The 17,847-nt window shown below is 34.5% G+C and overlaps 1 long non-coding RNA gene across 5 annotated transcripts; it reads right to left on the bottom strand.

Moving 5' to 3' along the window:
• Nucleotides 1-7,254: 7,254 nt before the first annotated feature.
• On the bottom strand, nucleotides 7,255-14,659 carry LOC140015537 (uncharacterized). 5 transcript variants are annotated; one of them, XR_011822187.1, is made up of 8 exons: nucleotides 14,277-14,659; nucleotides 14,030-14,138; nucleotides 13,789-13,826; nucleotides 13,592-13,639; nucleotides 12,305-12,456; nucleotides 10,611-10,854; nucleotides 7,972-8,102; nucleotides 7,255-7,805 (listed from the first exon to the last, which is right to left on the bottom strand). It is a non-coding gene; the product is annotated as an uncharacterized lncRNA (long non-coding RNA). The 5 variants fall into 5 exon arrangements; XR_011822188.1 differs by having other exon boundaries at nucleotides 7,255-7,801; XR_011822189.1 differs by having other exon boundaries at nucleotides 7,255-7,762.
• Between the last annotated feature and the right edge of the window lie 3,188 nt (nucleotides 14,660-17,847).

Here is a 17,847-nt window from a genome sequence, read left to right as displayed (position 1 = left end):
GTTAAGACATCTGCCAATTGATTATTTGATGCTACATATGGAGTGCAAATCATGCCACTGTCCAGCTTTTCTTTAAGAAAATGTCTATCAATTTCGATGTGCTTTGTGCGATCATGTTGCACTGGATTGTGTGCAATGTTGATGGCAGACTTGTTGTCGCAATAGAGTTTCATAGGTTCTTCCCACTTGATTTTAAGATCATCAAGTATTATTTTGAGCCATAGCAATTCACAAACTTCATGAGTCATAGCTCTAAACTCTACTTCCGCACTTGATCTTGCAACAACCGATTGCTTCTTACTTCTCCATGTCACTAGATTCCCACCAAGAAATGTACAATATCCTGAAATTGATCTACGATCTACAACAGAACCTGCATAATCAGCATCAGAATATGCCTCTATGAGCAATCCTTCATTTTTCTTGAACAAAATTCCTCTACCCGGTGTCCCTTTGAGGTAGGATAGAATTCTATTGACAGCCTGCAAGTGTTTCTCTCTTGGATCATGCATAAATTGGCTTACTACACTTACAGCAAATGCTATGTCCGGCCTTGTATGGGACAAGTATATCAGTTTCCCAACCAACCGCTGATATCTTTCCTTATCTACTGTGCTATCATCCTTCTCTTCATTCAATCTCAAGTTAGGCTCAATGGGTGTGATTGCTGCCTTGCATCCAAGATTGCCTGTTTCTTTAAGCAAGTCTAAGACATACTTTTGTTGGGAAACAAAGATGCCTTTGCTTGAATATGCCACCTCAATGCCTAAAAAATACTTCAGCCTCCCTAGTTCTTTAATTTCAAACTCCTTTGCTAAGCACTTTTTGAGTGTTTCTCTTTCAATTGGATCATTCCTGGTGATGATGATGTCATCTACATATACAAGTAGAGCTATAACACCTCCTTTTGAATATTTTATGAACAAAGTATGATCTCCTTGACTTTGTTTGTATTGCATTGCTAGCATCACTTTAGTAAATCTTCCGAACCAAGCCCTTGGTGATTGTTTTAAGCCATATAAAGCTTTCTTTAACCTGCACACTTTCTTTTCAAAAAACATTTCATTGAAACCTGGTGGGGGTTCCATGTACACCTCTTCTTCTAAATCCCCATGTAAGAATGCATTCTTAACATCAAATTGCTGTAAACATCAACCAAAGTTAGCGGCTAAAGACAAAAGAACACGCACAGTATTCATTTTTGCAACGGGTGCAAAAGTCTCTTGGTAATCTATCCCATATGTCTGTGTATATCCTTTTGCGACCAACCGAACTTTATGCCTTTCTAATGAACCATCAGCTCTATATTTCAAAGTAAACACCCATTTACACCCCACTGTTTTCTTTCCTTTGGGCAGGTTTATAGTTTCCCAAGTCTTATTTCTCTCTAGGGCATTCATTTCCTCTTTTATAGCATGTAACCAGTTCTTATTTCTAAGTGCCTCTTGTAGTGTTTGTGGGATTGAAATGGAGTTGATGGTGGTAAGGAAAGTTTTATGTTGTGGAGAGAGTCTATGAAAAGACACGAAATTTGAGATTGGATGCTTAGTGCATTCTCGTGTTCCTTTTCGAACAGCAATAGGCAGGTCTAAATCATTAAATTCACAAGGAGCAGAGTCAGATTGAACACACAAAGAAACAGAATTTTCAGTACCTAATTGTGGTTCAGATTCTTGGATTTGCACAGGTTCAGAAATATGAACTTTCTTCCTTAAGTAGACCTTGAGTGGTGTAGTTGAATTTAAACCAGATTTTCCCTCAACTCCAAGATCAGGTTCAATTTCTTTACTGGCATGTTCAACTTCAAGTTCAGGTTCATGTTCACTGCTAGTATGTTCTCCTTTAGAATTTGGTGTATGGTCAGGCTTGAAAGACTTTAAGTTTAGTGTAGGACTTTGAAAATCAAGGAGAAATTCCTTATCTTCCCAAGAACTTTCCCCCTGGAGATGAGGATTGTTACTTTGAGAGTAAGGTTCATTTTCAACAAATGGGACATCCATGGAGGTAAAATTTTTTTTTGAAGGAGGATGATAACACTTATATCATTTCTTTGTGTTTGAGTATCTCACAAAAATACATTTTAAAGCTCTTGGATCAAGTTTCCCTCTTTGGTGTGCATGAACATGTACAAAAGCAACACAACCAAACACTTTTGGTGACAATGTGCAAGAAACATTAAAATCAGGGTAAAAAATAGAAAGAGCAGCAATGGGACTTGATTATTTAGTACTTTTGAACGTACTCTATTTATCAAATGTGCAGCAGTTAAAACAGCCTCCCCCCAAAAAGTTTTTGGAACTTTATGTTGAAACAAAATTGCTCGAGTCACATTGAGTAAATGTCTATTTTTTCGTTCAGCAATCCCATTTTGTTGGGGTGTATCTACACAAGATGACTCATGTATTAAACCCTCTTTTTGGAAAAAAAATGAGAGAATTTGATTAAAATAGTCTCTTGCATTATCAGATCTTACTCTTTTAATCAAACTTCCAAATTGTGTACAAATCATTTTATGAAACATTGAAAAAATACTGCTTACTTCTGATTTTTCTTTTATAAGAAATAACCAAGTAGTTCTAGTACAATCATCAATGAATGTGACAAACCATTTTGCTCCAAAAATACTAGAAATTCTACAAGGCCCCCAAATATCAGTATGTATCAAAGAGAAAGGTCTAGTAGATCTTGTATTACTCAATGGAAATGATAGTCTATGATGTTTAGCAATTTCACATGTATCACAATGAAAACTACTAACATCTTCATTCTTGAAAAGTGAAGGAAACATGCTTTTAAGTAGAATAAAAGATGGATGACTAAGAAGGAAATGATGAAACCAAATTTCAGATTTATTATTTGAGGAGCAGGTGAGGGATAACTGATTTTTGTTCTTCTTGTTGCCACTCATCTCCTCAAGGCAATAAAGCCCATCATTTACCTTAGCAAGTCCAATCGTCCTCCCCGTAACCAAATCCTGAAAAACACAATGAGTAGAATAGAAAATTACTCTACAGTTCAGATCTTTGGTAATTTGATAGATGGATATGAGATTGGAGGACAATTTTGAGACATGCAACACATTATTTAGGGACAAAGAATTTGATAGATTTACTGTCCCTTAGCCTGCAACAGTTATAGGAGATCTATCCACAACAGTAATTTTTCTATTTCCAGGACATGGGTTGTATGTTCTAAATCTGATCGGACTGTGAGTCATATGGCCAGTAGCTCCTGAGTCGATGACCCAAAAGCCTAGAGAAGATATGCTTGAGGCACTTAAAGCATAAGAGTTAAGGTACTTACCTGATTGAGCCAATGAACACGTACTAGAGGACTTTTCAAGGGAATTTAGGAGGTTTCTTAGTTTTTCGATTTCTTCTTTCTTGAATTCTCCCATACCAGCCTGGTTGGATTTTTCTTGTGTTTGATCTTCTCCAGCAGTTAAGTGGGCTTTTCCTCCTTTGAATCCTTCTTTACGACTAAGGACTTGTCCTTTCCCATGGAGTTTGAAGCAATCATCTCGTGTATGGCGTGATTTTTTGCAGTACGTGCACCAAATTGTGTCTTTATTTGACTTTGTAGAAATCATTGCCGAGTCTTCTAATGTTTTAGGCTTTAACATGACTTCTCGCCTATTCTCTTCAGCTCGAATCAATGATATTGTCTCATTCAGAGATGATAATCTTTCCTTCCCCAATATCTGGACTCTGACCTGATCAAATTCCATATTCAAACCTGCAAGGAAGTTATAAACTCTATCCTTTTCGATAAAGTTTTTGAAGGTGGCTGCATCTTCACTACACACCATCTAAACACACCGATATTGATCTAGTTCCTGTCATAGATTTTGCAGAAGGTTGGCATATTGAGTAACAGAAAGGTTACCCTGTTTAGTGGCCGAAATCTTTGTTTTGATCTCATAGATTAGGGCAGCATCTCCTGCCTTTGAATAGGTCTGTCGAATAGTAGTCCATATATCTTGAACTGTTGGTAGGAACATGCAAGTATCGCTTATTTCAGGTAACATAGAGTTCCACAGCCATGACATGACCATAGAATCCTCTTCATCCCAAGCAACAAATTTAGGATCTCCCTTTTTCGGTCCAGTTCCAAGCAAGTGGCTGATTTTGCCCTTTCCTTTGAGAAATGTTTGAACAAATTGTGACCAATTCAAATAGTTTTTTCCGTTGAGCCTGTAGGCTGCCTGGATACTCTGCAAATCCCCTGTTTGTGGAATATTTGAGGTCTCTTCTGATTTGGTATTGGAGTGAATTTCTGATATTTCAGTTTCAGATATGGTGGAGGTTTCAAAGAAAAATTGGCAATGAAGGCCTAATGAAAAAAAATCAGCAATGAAGGCTGGAAATTGCACTTGGCAATAAAGACTTGAAAAGAGGAAAGCACTCAGCAATGAAGGCTGACAAGAAGAGGTCCCAAGAGCAAAAGCTCTGATACCATGAACAAAAAGAAAAACTGAATTGTTCTGTCATATCTTTTGTTCTAGACTCTGTACAACATTTATACAAATGGAATTTGACTTTTGTCAATTCCATGAAATCTGTAATTTCCTAAAAATTAGGAGCTAATTTATTCTATCCTAAAATACATTATGAGTAAATTATTCTATCCTAAAATAGAGCAGAAATCTTGGGATATAGCAGAAATCATGGGATATACATAGAAAAAGATATTCTAGATTTTCAACAGTATTTCCTACATGTGTAGTGCTTAGAAGAGTAAAGATGAAAACTATGAGTAACCGCAATGAACTTGCATCAATATGCTCGCGTCATAGAGATGCTAAATTTGATGGCACCCATTAAAATGCTGATTGCATTAACAAAAGATAGCAAGCACCTTTTAGTTTCACCTTCTATAAGATTCTGTTTTCTCCTGTCTGAACTTCAGAAATTATGTGATTTCTCCTTTCATTTCGTCTTCACGAGCTGCTTCCTGGGGTTCTTGTGGAACTTTAACTGTTGCTTTCTCCTCTTCTACAGCAGATAGATATAAATTAGACATGGTCATCAATTACACATATAAGTTCAAACATAAGAAACTAAAGACTTGAGCATTTGATGCAAACATGCCTTTTATTCCTGATGCATTTTGGTTCCCCATTTCTCTTTTCATATTCAACTGGTTGATTCCTGTAATAGAACAGTACTCTCAAATAGGCACTTGATAGCCAACTATGCATTTTGGTAGCAAGTCTTTCCAACGCTGGTTCATTAATCATAACGATTCCAAATCACAAAATTGAATAAAATCATACCATCATGATGATGATGATGATCATGATAAACTGCACATGCTAATTGATAGAACCTTTAGAGAACAACATATTTTTGAACTCTTACTTAGACGTGCAATGTGTGAATACTAAATTAGTACGCCACAAGAGCTAATTTGGTGATATACTGAATAGAGAAGTTATATATATACTGAGTCAATGACTGTTAAAACAACGTCACCACACAGATACAACTCTTCAGCTAACCACACAACCAAGTTTCTTGGACTTGCCACTAAGTGTAATAACAACAAGCATAAATAATCACCTTCTGTTGACCTTGGCAAGAGACAAATTATGCAGCAAGATTTCATAAACAGGGAGAGAAGATTACTCTGAAAAAAAAAATTATCAGAAAGACGTCATAGAGTTTTACTTTGTTTTGACAAATCAGTTATAGAGAAAATTGCCCTTTCTTAAGTAACATCTGCAGTGCCAAGGTAAGATACAGAGAATCTGCTAAAAGATAAGGGACTGTGCGAAATAATACATAGACGGTGTTGGTGTAATATCAGCATGGCTACAATGCTGTCTGCAACATGGGCGTTTAGCCTAGATATTCACCCGGTCCCAAACTGAGGAGAAAAATAAAATGAGAGAAAAGCCCTTTCTCCTTGCTTAAAACGTAAAATTTCAAAACTCCAGGACAAAAGCAACAGTTCTTATTTTCAGTCGCCATGCTTAGAGAACAAGCACTGTGTCATGGTGTAGCCTATATTTGAACCCTAAAACCTCCCATTTGGCAAACAAAAAGCTACCTCATCTGGAAACTAGTGTCTCATTTAGCATCATTTTCCCAAAACCTCACCAACTTTCTCAACAAATAACATATGGATCAAAGAAGTGAAATGGGGCACAATAAAAACAGGAACAAAGACATGAAAAAGCATAACAAAAGCACCGTGGAAAGAGTAACATCAAATGAAGAGGTAAGATCAAGGAAGTTAATCAAGACAGAAAGCAAGAGAAGGCAAAGGTTACCCTTCCAAATTTCTGGACATCCTCTGTGCCTCAGGTTCGCTGGAATCCTAATAATCTGGAAACTTCTTCATCCTTTCTAATTAATCAGGATTCTAGCTTTATCCTTACGAAAAAGGATCGCAATATCTCCGGAACCGTATTTTCTCCTTTGCAAATTAAAACCATCATGTTCTGCCTCAATCCGTCACCAAAGTTGGTCTCCATCTACTTATAATGGTTCAGAAATGGTCCATTTCAGACCAAAAATTGCAAAAGCATCAGAAATCTTAGCAACTATATATGTGCACGAACCGGGACTGCTTCTATCTCAGCAACTACTGACAGGTGCCGAACCTGTACAATAATAAATACCTACTCGAGAAAAATACAGATTTTGTATATAGCGGTGAGCAGGGTCGAATCCACAGGGACTGGGGATAATTCATTTCTTCTAGAGTCCAGAGTATGGGGGGTTTTGGATTAAATGCTAACTAAATAAATTAACTGCAGAAAATAATTGATTAAGAGGAATAATTAAGGGAAAACTCTAGCCAATGGTACACTTCAGAAATGGTTCATACACTGATCATTGATGCAGAAATAATTTCAACATTTAGTAATAGATTAGTTATAGTTATCATGCACGCGATAAACAACCAACCCTTCCTTAATTTCTCGATAGTTAAGGTACGACCGTTAGCTATTTCTCTAACCCAAAAATAACCCTAGGTACGACCGTAGAATTTAATTTCTAAATTGCATTAATAATTAGAAAGGCCCAATCCTAACTAACAAACACGCTACGAGGGTTTGTTTAAACTAGATCGTATGCTCCCCTGACATAAATCCAATTACGCCAGTTGCTACTAAGATAGAGATAACGAACAATTCCGGATTCAATTACCTCCATTTAGCAAAATAGCCTATATGAATAATTAATTATTGCGCACTAATCAATCATACATAAGGACTAAAACAATTAAAAACAGGAAACACATAAATACCAATAAATGAGGAAGCGATTAAAATAATTTCGATCTCACAGTAATTGTTGAACCAAGTCTTCAGTTGTCCCCTTGACTAGAATTAAGAGATTAGTCCTCCATTAATGGAGAACAACCATGCGAAAGAGCTAAGAAAAGAAAATCTAAAACTATGCTAAAAGCCTAAACTAAAACTTGTTTCTGCCGAGAGAGAGAGCTCTCCTGAAGCCAGCGAAGGGATTGTATTTATAGAGTCCTCGTGCGGCTGTCTCCAAAAGAGACCCAGTAGTCTTCCTGCTTTTGTGGGTCAGCACTTTTAGTCAAAGAAGGAACCCAATCAATTGAAATCCAATTCAAGTCTTGTTGCCAAATGACTCTTCACGTGCAAATTGGCTAAGTCAGCATTGTTCCAGAATTGTCCCCCGCGAAGGAATCTCCAAATATTTGGAAGTTTGCACGTGGCCAACAATCCCGCAAATCCAGCTTTGGACATCATACTTAGGCGTGGGCACGCCAAACTGGGAGTCTGCTGGAATGACGATTTTCAGTACTTTTTTCTTCACCACTTCCTCCAATTAGCATCCAAACAAAATATTAGTAGAATCCACCCAATTAATGAAAATATTTAGTCAATTCATTGTGCAATAATGCCCAAAATACCCACTAAAATGCATCCTATCAACTACCCTCGGCTCCTCAATCAACAACTTCCGGAGAACTAAGAGGAAGTCTCACCTATATTGAACAAAAGAATCATCCGATTCGGCCTTCGCCTCGACTTCCGTTGAATAGTCTAAGAAAAAAAAGAGTTACCATTTCTCCATATCGATTCTCCTTTCCTTTTCCATTAACATTATATGATATACCTGCAGCAAATCCAAAGCAAAAAGAAAAAAAAAATTTGCTCCTTGGGAAGAAATTCAACAAATATGCATAATACTAGGAGGGATCACCGTGCAATTGCGCGGTGAACAGTTCTAAAATTTACGTACCCAGTTATGTTCTCATTACAAAATGCCTGTAACGAAACCAAGGATAAAAAAAATGCACGGTGTGAAATTTTAATCTTACCTAATTATTGCCCTCTAAAGATAAATTTTTTATGAAAAAACATATTATTACAATTGTAAAAGATTTTAAACTATAAAAAGTTGCATTTACAATTTGTCTAACAGTGTAAACTTTGACACTTGTTCATAGTCAAGGAATTCACATAAAACACTAAAATTAGTATTGTAGAATCTTGAAACATGAACTTGAACTTCCATGATTCCGATAAATACATATTTTAACTTAACCAAAAATAACAACTTTCTGTCATTTGTACTCGTCCCAGAAGTGAATGAGCAACTTTTGAAAGAAACTATTGATAACCTGCCATGTATAATAACAAAAAAGAAAGTAAGATATAATCCATCAAAATTAGATTACTGCTGAAAAACCAAGTTCAAAATAAATCAAGAGACTTGAATGATGCCAATATTGACCGGACAAATTCAACAAACATCTGCACTTTTGGTTACTAATAGTCTCATACAAAATTAGTCACCCCTTCTATTAATCAACCCATTTCACAAGCAAGAAACTTTTCTTTTTTTTTTTTGGTACTTTGTTTTGGGTACAGTAGTTGTCAAAGTCCAGAAATGAAAAGATTCTTACAGGTAAGCTAAAGTGTCTTGCTTGGTAACCCGAGTTCTTACCAAAGTGAAAGTATTAGATGTGATAGATCCCTAGAGATGGTATGCAAGTAAACATTTCTACAACTTGATCATGAAGCTGTGCAATTTACACAAAATGTCAATGGAAGATAAGGTGAAAAAGGAAATAAAATGATCATGCAATCAAATAGGCTAGAAAGATCCTAAAAAGTAAAAATGAAGCAGAAACTTCTCCAGAGAGGATGTCTTTATATTCTAATGACATACTCCATCCCAAAAGCCAAAATACATGCAACTCTAAATAAGGTCATGTAATTCAACTTTTATTTCCAATAATGTTCATATTACTCCAGCATCAAGAATCTATAAAATTTTCAGGTGTAAAGAAAAATAGTGAAGGCAATATTCACAAGTGTAAAGAAAAACAGTAAAGGCAATATTCATCTAAAAAATTGGTCTTCAATTATATTTCAACATTGCTCCTATTCAATATTCACAGGGTTTACATGGATTGTTGAGTCTTTTGCAACAACTTGTTTAATCAAACTTTCGATATATGTTCTATTCCTATAGAAAGAAAACACAAGTACATATGACCATTAAAAACCCCTGAAGTGAAATGCAAAACTCTAAATATATAGGGAAGGCAAATAATAAATAAGTTTCTATGAGTTGCTGTCCATTTTATCTTTTTTTTTGTAAAATCTCAAAATTAGTCCAATGTTGGTTATAAAGTTTTGCTAACCTTAATATTATTAAGAACACCAGTTTCAAAGTAGATTTATCAAGTACACTATTCCATGATTGTCACAATCAGTATTAGTTTGTTAATCATGGTTAATTGGGACATACTTCACACACTTCACATGGTTTGAAATTAACTACTTCAAATGTTAATAGCCTAAGGTTTTAAGCCAAGCATTGAATAAGTTCTGTAGATAGCATGCTTAGCAAAGCAAGCATGACATTCTAGGCAATGTTGATCCAAATCCAAAAAAAAAATAAAAGAAAATTACCTATGAAATACCTATGGAATGGGGGTAAAGGTAGTAGAAAATTACTGTTGAAAATTTAATCAAGAGAAAAAAGTATATATAAAATAGGAATGGAGAATCCAGCAGTTTTTAGAGAGAAAGAAAGGAAGATAAAAACAGAAGGATTTTTTGAGACAAAAGCCTCGAGTAGGAGAGGCTTGAGATAGGAAAAATTTTTAAATGGGATCAATTAGTTTTCTCAACATTGAGCCCAACCTTTTTGTTGCAGATACAGGAATTTGTATTTCACCCACCAGCAAAGAGGGGAAAATTGTTTTTGCATAGAAAGAAGAGGGAATAGTTTTTTTGTTTTTGATAGAAAGGATTGGAACACTCTGACGTGAGATAAATCCAGCAAGACATCTTCCCATCCATTAAATGCCAATCTCACAATTTATCATTTGTTCATTATCTTGCTCAAAATAATCATCTACTTTTTAACTGCACATACACATAAAAGGAAGCCTTGTTCCATTTTTTCCACTTGAACATATGTTTAGGAAAAAAAATAATTGAAGCACAAGATAAAAGAGACAAAAGAAAGAAACAAACATGAAAAATGCTTACTTCTCTAGTTCTTAAAAACCCAGGGAACCATAAGGAATGCCCTTTGTGAGCTAGGAGTTTAACAAACATTTTGCATGAAAGAAAAGACATGAAATAACTAAAAGGAAAAACCTACCAATAGTTGCTGTTCATTCTTCTTCTATCACATAACTGCCATGAAAACAATAAGCGAGTTTTAGAAGAGGGAAAAAAAGGAAACTGTAAAAAAAATTATTAAGTTAATAATCACTTCGTGAATAAAATAATGTTGGAACTTCCATTAAAATCACAATCATTTTGTCTTCACTCTTCTTCATCTTCTTCCACTTGAAGAAAGAAAATGAAAAACACAGCCATCTCTCCAAGTCCAACATAATCTACTAAAAAAATATATTGAAAAAGTCAGCTAAATCTTTATGAGAGAGAGATAAAAAAAGAAAAGAAAACCATGACTTGCATTCCGTATAATGATTGAGAAGTTTAGAAAAATTTTTAGGAACACAAACACAAAGACATGCTTTTTTTGTGAGGAAAAACCACTATAGGATGTACCTTAATAATAACATATTCATATAAACAGATGGAAACACATCTATTCCAAACATAATCCATTTCAAGAGACATCCTTGCAAGGAAGTTAAAACAACCCTCCAGATAATGTTTGACAAAAAAAAAACAGATAATGTTGGAGGAACATCAGTCCTAAAAAAAATCAAGTGCGGACATTATTACCGGAAGTAAGCAATAAAAACTGGTACCAGAGAGCTAAAACTAAATATAAAAACTTTAGAGCTTCATCGGCAGTAACAAGCATCTAGCAGCTTATATTTACAATGGAAATACTTCGTACAATAATTAACAGCTTCACTTTACCAACTAATTTCACATGCATGATGAAAGTTATGAATCTATTGACTGCTTTCTCTCTCTGTTTTATGTATTTATTTATTTTTGGTTGGTTGCATGTACATAATCTGAGGTTCATAGTGTTTCAAACAAAAATCGAGATTTATTTCCTCTTTGCAAATTGAGCTTATTAATTTTCTCTTACCTCTCTCCACATTAATCTCTAATTGTTTGAAATGTTTCTACAAACCCCTTTTTTTTTAAAACAATACTTCAATATTGTTAGCACAAATCACAAGTTACAAATAGGGGACAAGACTTGGCCTCCGGAGCGCATGCAAAGCTAACTGTCAGCAAACCCATTTTATTTAATGATGGATTTCTCTTTTCATGCCATGGGAACATTTTTTAAAGGAGATCATGATCCATCTGGAATAAATCCACCTTAAAAGCACTATTGCTTGCTTATGCATATATACCATAAAAAAAAGGAACAACAAAGCAGTTAAAGATGACTTTGTATGCAGTATGGGAATGAGAGCCTCCTGTCAATTTTCAAAAGAGATACAGAGAACAACAATGACTGTTAACTTCAATTAACTTCAAAGTCCTGAGGAAAAAAAAACACAGTATCTGAAGATCTTCATCACAGTAAAGGTGAGTAAAAAGATAGTCTACCGCGGCACAAAAAGATAAGAATTAGTTTCTTCATCTCTTGTTCACTACACTATTACCCCATATGTTAAACCTTACACATTGACAAGCACAAATTGGAAACAGTGACAAATTTTCAAAAGCATCTGTGACATCTAATGTATCAAATGAAATTCATATACGGTGTTCAACAAGCAAAGATAACACCATCTGTCAGATACTACCACAATTTGAACATCAGATGGACATTAAACACATGATCTTACAATAAATGCCCTCAAGCAGACAAATGCAGTGTAAAATAGAGAAGTGATGTCAGAAACAAACTACCTGATACCCATTCCATTCAGCATTTGAATTCATGCCTAGGGCTGGCGGAAATATCAGTGATACTGTAGAGCAGGGTGAGGCACTTGTCTAGGCAGCACCATGCAATTGAGTAGATCCTTCGGTAACAAAACCCGAAGTATGGTCATTTCCTACTACAGAAATAGGATTAGGATTAGATGTACCCCAATAATAACACATTCATATAGAGAAAAGAACCTTTAAAGTTGCTAAGAAGAAAGAAGAATTCATAAAAAATAGCAATAACAGAAATAAGAGAAGAAATCTACTGAGAGAGTATAAAAGCAAGTCTTACCAACAAAAATCAAACAATAAAAATAATGTCACTGATGAAATTTCCCCAAAGGGAACAAAATACTGTATATATATGTGGAATTAAATTTTAGAGAAGTTTCTATGCATTATTTTCCAATTTTTCTTTTTTTCTAAAAATGCGAAATTGGGTCCAACATCAAAGGTCAATACTGTGAAGCACAGGGATACTATTTTCTGAACATATTTTTTCCAACGAAAGATCAACCCAAGTTTCTTCAATAATTTAAAAGAGCAAAGACTGTATCTTCATAGTAGATTACATGGATTTTGCTTTTGAAACTTCATTTACCTAATTCATATAACTATGCATTCATGAATCATGAAATCAGCCATGCTCTATCTAAGTTTGCTGTTCAACTAGTGAATGATATGGAATGGGAACAAGATTTCCCAGTTTGGCTGATGGATTTAGTGAGGAAACAAATGAGGGTAGTAGCCCCTTTTTGTAATTAATTCTTGTATTATCAAGGGTTTATCATATATATAACGGTTAACGTTTGTGAAAAAAAAAATGCATTCATGAATCATGAACTGGTGAAAACATCTTCAAGGAATTTAGTCATAATAATGATTTCACTTTGCACATTAAAACCACAAAACCAGAAAAATCGACTATGAAATAAAGATTTCATCATACAACTTCCCAAATCTTGACATTACCAAGAATACCAGGTAATTTAAATAACAGATTCATCATGTTCACCAGCCAAGGAAAGAAAAGAACATAGAGAAAAAAAATATATTCATATCTAATTTACTTTGACAAAGACAATAAAACCCAAAACACAAAACACACTTGAAGAAATTTGCTCATTTTTCCAATCACTTTTACCTTTATCCTTTCTCTGACAAAAACCTCAATAAACAAAAATAGGCTAAATTAGGTGAGAGAAACTGTTTATAGAAAAAGACTATGGTTTATAGGATAAATAGTAGAACACAAATAAATATTACCAGCTTTAACTATTTAGAGATGTCAACTTCAAGTCTTCATATTCCTTCCTGTAACAACAACTAATTATATACTCGGAAAAGTAACACCAAAAGAACAAAAAAAAAGGAAAAAAACATCGTCCATCAAATCCTAAATTGGGAGTGGAAGGGACAAAATTAAATGAGAATGATATAACAAAACTTATGTTTTTCCTTACCAGTTGTTTTTCACGGGTGGCCATTTTTCCTCCCAGCTCTAGAAAAATCCAAGAAGGGCAAGAACGAAAGATGGAACAACAAAACACCAAGTAAATAAATATCTAAAAGCCAGCTAATCATCAATTATTCATCATCACGGACCATATTAAAAGTTTTTCTTCTAATTAAAAATAAAAAATCAACGATAAAATAGAAATGAAATAGAGACATTAATCATGGAAAGAAAGGGAAGAAAAGTACCATATCTGCATTCTAGGAATTCACACCAGATAGCAGAGATGAAATATTGACCTTCCCCTTTCTCATTGTTTCACAAAAGGACACAAAAGAGATGGGAAAAAAAGATTTGCTGCTTTTAGCCAAGAAAATAGAAATATTAGGAAAATTTTCAGAAAAACAGAAAAAATTAGCCCTAACTGCTCGAGGGAGGGAGGAAGATGAAGAAGAACAAGAGGGAGAACCGGAAGTGGAAGGGGAAGAAGCTTACCAGCCATTTTCTGTCTCGAGCCCATCGTCCATCAAATCCTAAGCACCCACTCCTCAGAAGAAGAAAAAAATCTAGACCCTCCAATTGATATTGCAATCTCTTCCAAGTACAATCAAATGCCAGAAATTGAGGGGAGACCTCTGGGTCTTATGGAAAAAATGGAGTTTTGTCTGGGAACCGGTCTTCAAGAGCTCTTGACATTGATTGATGTTGCTATGTTTTGAATGAAAGACAGAAAGAAAGAAGAGGGAATTTTGTCCAGAGGATAATAGCAATAAGAACTGGTCCTAAAGAGTTGTTGACATCGACAAATGCTTCTGCACTTGAATGAAAGAGAGAGAGAGAGAGAAAGCGGAGAAAAAAGTGGTTGAAGATTCATCCCATAGGCGCTGTTTGGTTGATAAAAAAAAAAGAGGAGACAAAAAAGGAGAAGAAAAATTTGTCCAACATCAGCTCCACATCATCACCACCAGTCAATCCGCACGCGCCACATGGGCGGATGACCATCCTAGATGGCAGGGGCGTTTCCCTCTTTTTATCTATATGGTTGGTTAATGAAGTTAAAGTTCCTTGAGAAGTGATTTAAGAGGCACCATTTCACCATAGTTATTTTACGAGACAGGTATTCGAACTATTCTCTCCGGTCAGTTAACTCACTATCAGCATGTTTTGCATTTTATAAACCCCAGTGGGCAGATTCTAAATGAAAAATCAAAAGCCACAACCTTAGAGTAATGATAATACTTCACTAATCAATTTTGGGGGAATGTTGAACAACTCTTTTTTCCATTATGCCCATAAAAACCCTTAAAACTTAAAAGGAGCACAAGTGCATATACGCAAAAATGCAGAGGAATACACCATCCTTCCGACACATTGGACGTCTCTATAGGCTAGAAATATTGAAAATTCATCTTCTCCATTCTACGCAATTCAATTCCTCCTCCTCCTCCTCCTCAGTTTACTAGCTGCTTGGTTAAAGGGTTTGGGAATCACAGAAAGAAATGAATCCCTTATTTGTTGCTTGGGTTAAATCTATTGGAATGCAAATTTTGGAATCATTTCTAAAAAAATCGGACTTATCCCATTCCCTAACAAATTGGGAGATTTTGGACAAAACCCTCAATTGATTCCCTCAGATAATATTTATGACGGACCTACCCTCTCTTTCTCTCCATCACACGCCGCACTTTCTGTTCTTCTTCTTCATCAGATTTCCTATCTCTTCTTCTTCATCTCTTATCCAAAATTTCTTCTCCATTGATTCTACAATTTTTTTCTCTGTTGCCTCTGCAATTTTCTTCTCTGTATGCAAGTTTTTCTCTTCCTTCTTCTCTGTTTTTTCAGGCTATTCACTGGTTAGCTAAAAATAAAAAAAAAAGAAGGGAATCTGACACAATAACACTAATTGGACCAAAATACTATGCTTTGAACCCATCACCTTCTCACTTTTATTCCACTCATGCTACTCACTGTGTTTTCTTGAATTACGCATTCAATGGAAACTCAGAAACAAAGGGTCAATCGATTCTTGATCTTTTGGTTATTTGATCCGTGAATACTGGTATAGTTTGGGTGAACTTCTGGTTGCCTTGTATCTATTTATAAAATTGTTTGCCTGAATAACTTTCAATTTCATAATTATGGGTATTAAATATAAAATCTGCCAATTTCTCATAAAGAGCTAGTATGTTATGAGCAATTTCTTTTTTTTTTTTTTAACTTTCACATATTTAATTTATGTTAAATACAAAACATACTACTTTTCCTTTGAGCGCTATTTAACCAATTTTTCTCATAAAGATCTGGTATGTTTCCCATAAAGAGTTGGTACAAAATATACTACAAAATCTGCCAGTTTTCCATAAAGAGCTGGTATGTTATGCGCTATTTAACCAATTTTTCATATTTAAACAAATTTATGAAAATTAAAATAACGTATTTGAAAGTTGTATTTTTATTTGGAAGAACGCATTCCTTGGATGTATTTTTCACCCTTTGGGAAGAGACTCAAAAATCGCCACCCTTTGGAAAGTTAGTTTAAAAACTCCCTCTTTTTAGGAATTTACTCCTTGTTAATGCAGCCACTATATTTATTTTCTGTTATTAATTTTTTTATGATTTATAATTTTCTTAAATTTTATAAAACAAAGCTAATAACTATTGTAGTTACAATTATGGAGATATTAATTTGTCGTATGTGTAATTCTTTTGTTTTATTAGAATTGTTATATCAGGGGTAAATTTGAAATTTAATTGCATTTAATTCCGAAACACTCGTCAAACCAAGTATCAGGAATTGGAATGATGCTAATTCCAATGTGTGAAGCAAATTAGATATTGAAATGAAAAGTTTAATTCCAAAATCAGAGTCTATGATTCCATTTCCATTTCCGATTCCAATATGTAAAACAAGCACCCCTAAGGGTCCGTTTGTTTCGGGTGAAAATGTTTTTCAGGAAAATATTTTCCTAATTTCTCGTGTTTGGTTGCACAAAAGTTACTGAAAACATTTTTCTATGTAAAATATTTTCACTCATCTTATGGAAAACAACTTTCTTTCCAAACTTACTGAAGTTGTTTTCCGAAATACATGCATCCCGCCTGTAATATGTTCCAAATTTACTGAAAACATCTTATAGTATGTTCTTTTTTTTTGTGTGTAAACAGGAGGACTCGAACTCAAGACCTCTTCCTTACACTCCCTCTCCCGTACCACCTAACCCAACCCAACCCTCTCCTTAGTATATTCAAAAAAAAAAAAACTTCATCCTACTCATCCTATGCTAGTAATTAATTATGTATAATAGGGATATTCTTTTCTAGAGAAACTTTCAGCAGTGAGAGTGCAAGATATATGTCACAATAAGCATTGCATGTGATTGATATTTGACACTAAATGGCCAGTAATTTGTTTATTGCTTAAGGAGATATTTTTTATTCATATATACATTTCTCCAAGATTTTTTAAAGTTAAACAATGAGATAAATTTTCTTATTTTGCATGAGAAGAAGTATGTAATTATAATGTGTAGAAAGTAAAGATAGAGATAAAAGTGAAAATATTTCAAAAGTTAAACAAACACCAGAAAAATGAAGTAAGAAAATATTTTCAATAAGCTAACCAAACATCTAAAAATGATGAAAGGGAAATGATTTTCATGGAAAATTATTTCCACGGAAAATATTTTCCCAAGGAAAACATTTTACTTCCAACCAAACAGACCCTAAGTCTTACTACCTCACCTGGATTTATAGCTCAACGATTCCTTGGAATCAGGGGAAGTTATTAGCTTAAACAAATATATTGTCAAAGAAGTAAGAAAAATAAGGACAACGATTTTTTTTCCCCATTTTGAATATCACGACTTATAGACGAAATGAGATCCGCCTGGCATGTTTAAGTGGGACCCTTATGCGTAACTTTTTTATGGATCTGAGTCATCTGACAATTATTACATGACAAGTCCAAACCCGTATAAAATTTTCCAGCATAACTTAGCGTGTGAATATATATACTATTCGTTTGTTTAAAAAAAAGAATATATATACTATTTAGTTTATCTTTTTT

This window comes from Coffea arabica, chromosome 10e, assembly GCF_036785885.1.
Source record: "Coffea arabica cultivar ET-39 chromosome 10e, Coffea Arabica ET-39 HiFi, whole genome shotgun sequence".
In the NCBI taxonomy this organism is placed as follows: Eukaryota; Viridiplantae; Streptophyta; class Magnoliopsida; order Gentianales; family Rubiaceae; genus Coffea; species Coffea arabica.
Note: the sequence above shows the minus strand (reverse complement) of the source record. Positions and strands in the feature narration are given on the sequence as shown.